Consider the following 10,381-nt stretch of genomic DNA (forward strand, 5'->3'; position numbering starts at 1 on the left):
TGGGTCAAAGACAAGGATCCACAGACCATGACAAAAGAAATAATATGCATAAAGGAGTGTTCACACTATGTTGATACTTTTACAGATTACCCTTCAGACAGTGTAAAGATGCCAGGCAAATTTCTATCAGTGTGGCTGATCACTGCATAAAAAATGCTGTTTATTAATCAGTCTAAAGCTTCATCCAGATACGTTTTATTGAAATAGTTATCGTGACAATAATCTCTTGTATTTATTTCATAACCCGACACCTGTCTTACCGTCCAAAGTGTTAAATGGATGCAGACTGTCCAGTCATTGATCTGTGATGACTGATTGTTAAATATTACAGATCATGAACCATCATCTAACAGGGTAATGATGCAAACGTCTGCATATTACTGCACTCCTATATTTTTTATACTGAATCTATGAAGGACGAAATGAAGACGAAAGAAATGAAGTTTGTTCAGTTTGTTGCAGAAAACCCATCAGCCAGTAGGTTAGCTTCACACAGCTTGTTACTCCAGGGACTCTTCTGAGTTTCTGCGGTTTCAGTAAACCTGCTTTTTCTTACACACTCAAAAAACCAACAATTTGAATGAACATAATAAAATCATGGAAAGGATTCCCACGTGATTAGCATTACGTAATTTTGTTATTCCATCTTTATGTACTTGAGTTGGACCAACTTAATTAATTGATGATGAATCAACTAATTTATTGCAGTTGAGCCCAACTTAAATCAATTGACTTACTGCTAACAGAAAAACATTTATTGATGTGGAAATCCGTTCCATGATTATTTTAAGTTCATTTAAAGAGTTGTGCTTTGGTGTGGTGAGCATTTCGCCAGTCTAACACAGCGAGAAAGATAACCAGCACAGGTAATAGAGATTCACCATCATCAATTCAATTCACCTAACGTTAGCCAGAGCCAACACCACTGTGTAAACTCCACGCAGAAAGGCGCCAGTCAGTGGATTCAAACTCAGGACTTTGTTGTTGTGAGGCAACAGTGCTAACCACCACACCATCATACACTCCATGCTTAAAAAGTAGGAAAACTATGATTACAAAGCTTCATACAGCATTTTCGTTATATTTTGTATCCCTGATAGGTTAAACCACAATAAATAGCAATAGCATCTACATGGAGTGTATGCGTTTTTAGTTGGTTTCATAACCCCAGTCATTTGCCTGTTGTTTAAAATCTCGTGTGATCTTGTGATATCGCGAGTCCAGCAACTAACCACTCTTGCGAGCTTGTATCGCGTCATCTCAACAAGAATACGTTTAACAAGTGTTAAGTTGTTGAATTTCATGGAGATCGTATATGTTTTAATTACATTCACCACAGAAACATAAAATAATTTCTGTTCAAAGTACAAGTTTGACTCTTTGAATGTGATGACTACCCAATTTCACTTTTGGAGTGCAGGAGGCAGGACTTTATAAATGAACGGTAGTGGAATAATGTGTTAAACTAATGTTTATTCCATGGATTTGTTTAATTTGGAAGAAATCTAACTGTGTTTACTGACGGTAGCTGGAAGTGGCCACAGCTAAAAGGGACATGAATCCACCCCTGAACAAGTACATGGAGATGTGCTCGATGAAGAGAGGCCCGGATGTTCAGATGGAGGCTCATCATGCAGAGCAGAGACAGGCGCACGCACACTGGCTTGACATTATTCTTTATTTGTTCATCTATCCACTTTTCAGTAAATATGTAATTTATAATTTATTTAAATAAAGGAAACATCTCTTAAATGGGTTATAGAACATTACAGTGTACAACAGGTGTATGCATTTTTGATGAAGAAGATTTATTAAAGCTATTAACTTCTGTGAAAACATATTTTATATAATTTTACATTTTTTTCCATGTATTTTCATTTATAACCTCTTTATGTGGCTGGTACAAATGACTAAAGTTGAAGACCCTCATTTGACTGTAAATGTGCTTACAGGAAAGCATGACTCATTCATTATACAGAAACCTTTTTTTCCTGGCTCGCAGCTGCATTTATAGTTCACCTCCTCTCTGTATTTTAAATAAATTAATTACATGCAAAGCAGTCTTAACTCATAACCAGTGTTGAGCAAGTTACTTTGAAAAAGTAATTAAATATAGTTACTAGTTACTTCTTCAAAAAGTAACTGAGTTAGTAACTGAGTTACAAGATTCTAAAATAAATTAATTACTTGAAAAGTAAATATTGCGTTACTTTAAAGAAATGTTTAACCCTCTGGGGTCCAAGGTATAATTGGCCGTTTTTAACCACTTTTGATTTGACCTCTACATTTCACCTTTAAAAACTATTTCCTTTGCCTTGTTTGGCATCATCCTTTTTTTGATCTAAAATCAGACAAAAAACAAAAAATCCGAGTAGAAAAAGTTATATTTTTTACTGTAACAACCACAAACATGTTTATTGAATCATATTTCATAACTTTAAATGCAAATATAAATGGTCAATTTTAAAATCCTATGCACAAGATTTGCAAACAACAAAGTGTTTTGCAGCCATTTACCTTTTACCGTTTTTTAAATAACCATTTCAAACTATTTACACAACAATCAGGTGTTCTGTATTCAATAAGATGCCTGTTACGTTCCCCTGAGGGGTCTAGGCAGTGAGGGGAAGTAACAAAAAGTGTACGGGTCAGAAAAAGGAGTCAAGGAGGCAAAGGGTTAAATTAAAGAGTTTTATTAAAGTAGCTCAACTAAAAGAGACGGACAAGCCGCTATCACCATTTAAGAAAACAAACAAAACTCAGGCGTTGATCAATAAAGTAAAACGTAAGCCAAAAAGAAAGAGCAGCTCACTAGCTGCAAACAGCAAAAACACAGCTCACTAGCTGTAACCACACTAATGGCACTCTGGCCCAGAGCTCACCTTTCCCTGGGCTTAAATCCCTTTAATTACTGACGAGAGTCAGCTGTGTAAAGGAGAAAAAGGTGGCACCTAAAGCAGGAGAGAATGAAGGACACGCCCACACAATCACCTTCAGGAGGAGGCCCTGCTAGGGCCGTAACACCCCCTCCCATAAATACAAACCCGTGGTTTGTCAAATTATTATGATAACCAAAACAAGTCCATAACCGTTTCATCACCAAATTGCAGGCTTTCCACCTACCAAACCCTATAGCAACGGTTAGGTATTTCCTGCGGAAGCTGCCAACCCCATCTCAGTGGGTTCACAACATTGACAGAGAGTGGCCCCAGACCCTCGAAACAGTGTCCCATGTGATAGCCAGGGCTTTGGACCATCACATGTGGAGAACCCAGCAGGCAGCTAGTGGGCCTTACTGAAACACTTTGCAGACGATTCCTCAAGTCACCGGTACAGGCATGTTTGTTAGCCAGGGTTGCGGGTCTTACTGGTGGTTTTGTACACAGTCTGTCCCCCTGCAGGTCATTTTGAGGACCTGGGAAATTGTCAACCAGCGGCCGCTCGGGGTTAGTTGACCTCTTACCCCGACTACATGACACTACTGAGCAGTTATGCTCCAAGTGTAGTCTTTTACTAGGCCTGGCAACCTTGTCGGTTTGAGAACCCTGGCTGACTTTTCTCAAGGCAGGAACTTTTTGCTTTGAGTGTGCTTTCTGTTTGAGTTTCAGCTTCAAACAGTTAGCAACAAGGTGTCCAGGTTTGTGGCAGAAGAAACAGCTTTGTTTTGGGTCTCAAAACCACAACTTTTTCAGCCTTGTTAGCTGGCCCACTCTTACCTCTCCAAGTGGTGCTATGGCACAGAGGGATATCATGTCCTACAGCTTTTGTTTTATGAGTTAGCTTAAACTCATCTGCCAGTATGGCAGCTTGCTGTAAAGTGGAAACCCTCTGTTCACTTAAATAAAGAGCAACACACTTAGGCACCGCGTTCTTGAAATCCTCCACCAGCACAAGCTCACGTAACGACCCCAAATTGCTAACCTGGCTTGCAGAGCACCACCTATCGAAAAGCTTTTTCTTCTCTCTTGCAAAGTCAAGGTAAGATTGACCCTGTGTCACTTCTAGACCTCGAAAATGCTGCCTATAGGCTTCTGGTATGAGTTCATGGGCTTGGAGGACAGCACTTTTAAGCTTTTCATAAACTAAGCAGTCCTCCATAGACAAACCAGAACAAACCTCCTGAGCCTTACCCGTCAATTTACATAGTAACATCATGCACCACATGTCTTGAGGCCATTGCAGTGCAGTCGCTATGCGTTCAAATGCAATAAAGAAGCTATAAACACTGAACTCACAGAAGATTGGAACCAGGTGGATGTTATTGCTCACAAACGAGCCTCTGGACATCTGTTCACCAACAGATGTAGGCCCAGCGCTCGTCAGCTCCACCTGATTCAACTTGAACGCCATTTCAGCCTGAAGAAAACCACCACACACCTGTGCCAATTCACTCACAGGCTAGCCAACAATTAACAGCAACCGAACAACTTACTCTTCTTGACCAACTTACCTTTTGCTGCACACACACACACATTAACAAATACAACTTACCCAGTTCTTAAGCACACCAAACTATACCTACCTATCTTCTGGAGCGTGCTGGGCTAGAGGCAACTTCAAAGGCAAAGCTTCAGCGACCGGAGCCCTGAATTGCCTACCCCCAACAGGGAACTTATCCCCACCCAGGATTACTCCGAAAATAAAAAGAGACAAAATAATAAAAGAGCACCTGAAGGAAGAACTTAAAAAGCTCAGCTGGACACTCACCTAACTTAACTGGGAAGATGTATGTCTACTCTTCTCAAAAAGCAACACAACCGTCACACAAAAGCCAAAAAAACCCCCAAACACCACTAATTTCAAACTCCCGTTCAGATCCCGGACGAGCCCCCACTTGTTACGTTCCCCTGAGGTGTCTAGGCAGTGAGGGGAAGTAACAAAAAGTGTACGGGTCAGAAAAAGGAGTCAAGGAGGCAAAGGGTTAAATTAAAGAGTTTTATTAAAGTAGCTCAACTAAAAGAGACGGACAAGCCGCTATCACCATTTAAGAAAACAAACAAAACTCAGGCGTTGATCAATAAAGTAAAACGTAAGCCAAAAAGAAAGAGCAGCTCACTAGCTGTAACCACACTAATGGCACTCTGGCAGAGAGCTCACCTTTGCCTGGGCTTAAATCCCTTTAATTACTGACGAGAGTCAGCTGTGTAAAGGAGAAAAAGGTGGCACCTAAGGCAGGAGAGAATGAAGGACACGCCCACACAATCACCTTCAGGAGGAGGCCCTGCTAGGGCCGTAACAATGCCACACAAATTATTTGTGCCACTTCAAAAAAATAATTTCTGTCCATTATAAAGGAGAACATCACAGCCTGATACCTGCAGGTCTGATAGCAGGAGGTGTATCACTGCTCCTGTTTTCTACCTGGAGACAGCAGTTGCCTCATTGTTCTGACACATAACACAAAACTATCCACAACACTACACACTAACTACACAAGACAACACATTAACTACACACTCCAAACACACTAAACGTCACAAATCTCTCACATCCCAAAACTCGCTCTCTCTCTTTTTCTGCTGTCTCTCTCTCTCTCTCTCTCTCCCTCTCTCTCTCTCTTTCTCTCTCCCTCGCTGTCACTCCTAAAACTTCCCCCTCTACCTAAACAAACAAATGTCATGTTGCATTATCATTTTTTGATTGGTCGACATGGTACATTTTTCCACCAACAGGAAAGGGCTCTTTTTGCTTTGTTCATATATATATATATATATATATATATATATTTTTTTTTTTTTTGGGGGGGGGTCATAAGCAGAGAGTGCTTGCTAGCGCTGTCCTTAGACATTAAACCTGATGAAACTATTCAGGAAAAAACACTGGTATATATTGTTTATCATGACTCTGTTTTACGTGGCCTATCAACACAATTTAAAAACTGGTATATATCACCTTGTTGCTTTGTCATATTAAAGTGGTCATGTGATTGTCTTACCACGACTACTTCCTCAGTCAAACAGCAGCACTCATGCGATTTTGCCCCTTAGCTCCAGGTGTTGTGCCAAAAAGTGATCGTCGGCCAGAAAGTGATTACCGTGGGAGCGCGCGCAGCTGCTTAAAGCTATAGCGCCCAGATTACTTACGTGCGGTATAAGCTCAACCGTCTGTTTGTTGAAAAATAGTAACGCGACCGCACCGCACTTTCTTGTTAGTAACGGTAATGGCGTCGTAACCATAGAAATAGTAATTAGTTAGATTACTTGTTACTGAAAAAAGTAACGCCGTTAGTAACGCCGTTACTTGTAACGCTGTTATTCCATCATTGCTCATAACTAATCAATTTAATAAGCAAAAGATAAAAGAAAAGCAGAACACCCCAAATATTATGTGTACTGGAGCAACAGTGCTGAATGTCACAACGGGGCAATCGTGGCTCAAGAGTTGGGAGCTCGCCTTGTAATCGGAAGATTGCCGGTTCGAGCCCCGGCTTGGACAGTCTTGGTCGTTGTGTCCTTGGGCAAGACACTTCACTCGCCGCCTACTGGTGGTCAGAGGGCCCGGTGGCGCCAGTGTCCGGCAGCCTCGCCTCTGTCAGTGCGCCCCAGGGTGGCTGTGGTTACAATGTAGCTTGCCATCACCAGTGTGTGAATGGGTGGATGACTGGATGTGTAAAGCGCTTTGGGGTCCTTAGGGACTAGTAAAGCGCTATACAAATACAGGCCAGTTACCATTTATCATATCATCATACCTCCTTCCTCCTCCCAGTGTAGTTATGTGTAATCTGTTATGCTGTCGAGTTGAGGTTTAAAATTTTTTTGGAAGAAGGATAAAAATGCTTAGTTATGTGCCCACTAACTAAACATGCAGGTCTGAGAAAGAGATGCGTTTGTGCTTTGAAACTTTCCACCAATTCAGAGACAGAAATATATAACATTTAGTTTAATAACATTTAGTTAGTGCCTATTTCTTGTAAAAAAAATTGTTAAATAACTTTAAAAAATTAACTGAGAATAAAATATGCTGGCATAGTTTGCTTTTCAACAATTCCAACAATAAACTCAAGATTTTGGCCTCCATAACCTGTGAACTACATCTGTGAAACAGCTCATGTGGACATACTCATTTACCTTAAATCTATAAATAAATGCCCAAATCCACTTACATTTTCTGTGCAGCAACTTTTAGCAGTATTACTACATTACTGTAAGTTGCAGACCAAAGCACTGCTGTTCAGAGAATATATATACATATATATGTATATGTCAGCTTATCAGTGAGAAATGTAGAAAATGGATTTCTCCGTACTGTAGAAAAGGTTGGGGCACCAACAGCGTCATCTAGAACATTTCACATGATACACATCTGAAATACCACGAACACTGGGGTGTGTTTGAGGTTTGTAGAATTGAGGACCTCTGAGAAGGTGATGAAAACGAAGGAAGTAGGTTTTTTCTTTTTTCAGTTTTAAATTTAAAGTAGATTGTGAATCAACAGGAAATCGCTTAAAAAGACTAAATATAGCTGCTGAAGCTATTTCACCAAGGTGCTTGATGTATAGAAGTGAACCTACGTTTTGCACATGGAAAATAAGCGCAAAGCAAAACTGTACCATAAGAAACAATCGGTAGTATAACCTATAAAACAAAATATGCTGACCTACTCCAAACGGACTATTACATTTGTTCTATTTATATTTCCCCTTCTTATGAAAAAAAGTGTTGCCGGTGAACACATCACATACCTCATTTCTGAGCACCTTTAACCTCATGCATGTTTCTACACAGGAAGACATACAGCACACAGCTGTCACGTGTACACCACCTCCATCACACCTCTATTATTATACAAGGTAAAAACCTTATTAGGGAAATTCTTACAATTTTTACTGACTCAGTGCAATAAGTATAGAAACATTAGCAGAAAAAGGCAATTATTATAGGCAATTGGACGTGCATAATTTAGCTTGTCATTTAATATTATACTAAAATATATTGCTGTGTAATTAGGCAGCTCATGCTCTCCTTCAAGATATAATGCATTTTGGGGTCAACTTGAAATAAAGGCAGATGTGGAATGTATATGTGAGGTCAGAGGTCAAACGTGAAATGATATTTTGACGCAAACTATAATGTGATATTCGGAATTCCCGAATACAGCGACCATTCTTAAAACTTATTCTTGTTTCTCTGAAGAAAATACTCATGACTGAATAACGTTCTTGCAGATTTAACCTGCGGGAGAGTCTGAACGTAACAATGAGGGAAATACCTTTAAGTCTGCAACTTTTTATTTATCAGTTTTTAGAAAACACATTTTTTATCTTAAACCTTTTTAGTGCATCTGTCCTCATTTTTTGTTTTTTTTGGGGGGGGCTCTAGCATAACTAAGCAATTTAAGAAGACTTTTGTTCAGATGCACAGGACAAGAATGAAACTCGCTAACTATCTAAAGCAGTTGCATAAAATGACAAATGGAATGAGCTGTTTTTTGATGGAGACCACCAGTAAAATTGAGTCAGATATTTTTTCCAGTAGTACTCTTTCTTTATGAGTGTGTGCATAGAAAAGTCTATTTAAAATTTTCACTTCAGGAAGATCAACAACTGAAATGCAAATGCTTTGGTGAAATGACTGTATGATGGCTTTGATATAACGTATGTAAATGAAATATAGCCTTGAATATATACTTTTCTTTCAAATCTAGAGATAAATCAAGACTCTCCAGTTACATATTGGAAAGAAACTAAAAAAAGACACTGATTAAGACAAAGTGAGACATTTGCTCTATTTGGATATCCAGTGGAAATGATGGCATATAAGGACAAAAAAACAAGCAAAAAACCCCCGATGAAGATTTTGAGTTGATACGTGTCGACTTGTTTTGCTTGCTGAATTCCTCCTAGAATTAAGTTGGAAAAGCTTTAGAATCCTTTTAACCCCTTTTTTAAAAAATTGATGAACAACAAGGACAAAAGTGTTTTAGTACGTCAAGACAAATCAATTTGGGCTAAAAAAGCATCATAGCAGAGATACTGTGTTTAATACGTCAATATGTCACTTGGTCACCAGCCAAGTGTGTAGTAGTCACGCGTTGCCCATCTGGGTCTTCCCACATTTTGACATAGGTAGGGTAGTACATTCCTGTGGAAAACTTTGGATCTGCTAACATAGACTGGTATCCTGCTGACATGGAATTCCAAACCGCCTTTGCAGTGCACTCCAAATCTACAATCCTTTCTACAGGTGCAATGGGTAAGGACGACCAGTCAGGGTGATAATAAATTCGTTGGGCCGAATGAACAGCAAAATGGGCTTTATAGCATTCCCCACAGTGCCAAATTACAACAACAGTCACTTCAAGGTCCTTTATATGGTAAGGTAGACCCTACAATAATGCATACAGAGAAAAACCCAACAATCATATGACCCCCTATGAGCAAGCACTTTGGCAACAGTGGGAAGGAAAAACTCCCTTTTAACAGGAAGATACCTCCGGCAGAACCAGGCTCAGGGAGGGGCGGCCATCTGCCGCACCCAGTTGGGGTGAGAGAAGGAAGACAGGACAAAAAACATCCTATAGATACTAACAACAGTTAATAGAAAGCAGTAGATAGAAAGTGAACGATCCAACTGATCCAACATAGAGGAAAACAAAACTTAATCTGAGGGGAATGAAAGCGAGAAAGAAAAGAGAAACACTGACATTTAAAGAATTTTCTGTCAACCTTAGTATTAAACTTAAATGTGCTTCTTTTTCTTTTTCCTCTTCTTTTTACTTGTCCCTTTAGGGTCACCACAGCCTAACATCTGCCACAAACTCACTCTGTTCTTAGCTTCTTCCTTCTCTGTCACACCAACACTTTGCACATCCTCACTCTTGATATTTTGCATGTTTGAATTCACTAAGATTTTATGTTAGATGCCCTTTCTCATACAACCTAAGTGGTTCTTAGAATTCAGGACTTCTTTCAAAGCCCAGCAAGGTAACCAAGCTTTGAAAGAAGTCCCGTTACCTTCGACTAAACTACTTAAAGACTACAAGAACCCGCTTGAAAAAGGTCAGTGTCAGCATATCAATAGCTAGCAAACACATCCATTACCTGGCCTAAAGCTGAATTAGATGGAATAAGAGAAATAAAGTATGCTTAAATATGACAAAAAACAAGGAGGCCTTCAAATCTAAAATTAAAGGTATAGTGTCACTTTCAAACAAACGACCTGCTCGTCCGTTCTAACTCTAAACAAGTTAGAATAGTTCACTCTGGCTATTTATCCTTCATGAGGTGTCACAGTTTATATGGAAAATGATGAGACTTTAAGGCTTTGACACGTAAATGTTAGTCAGTTTTAGCAGGCTGCTAGAGAACAGAGTGTGGGGGAAACAGGAAGACAGGAAGATATAACCAGGTAAGGAAACAATGACACAGAGTCAGTAGCGTGAG

Source organism: Oreochromis aureus, linkage group 11 (genome assembly GCF_013358895.1).
Source record: "Oreochromis aureus strain Israel breed Guangdong linkage group 11, ZZ_aureus, whole genome shotgun sequence".
Classification (NCBI taxonomy): Eukaryota; Metazoa; Chordata; class Actinopteri; order Cichliformes; family Cichlidae; genus Oreochromis; species Oreochromis aureus.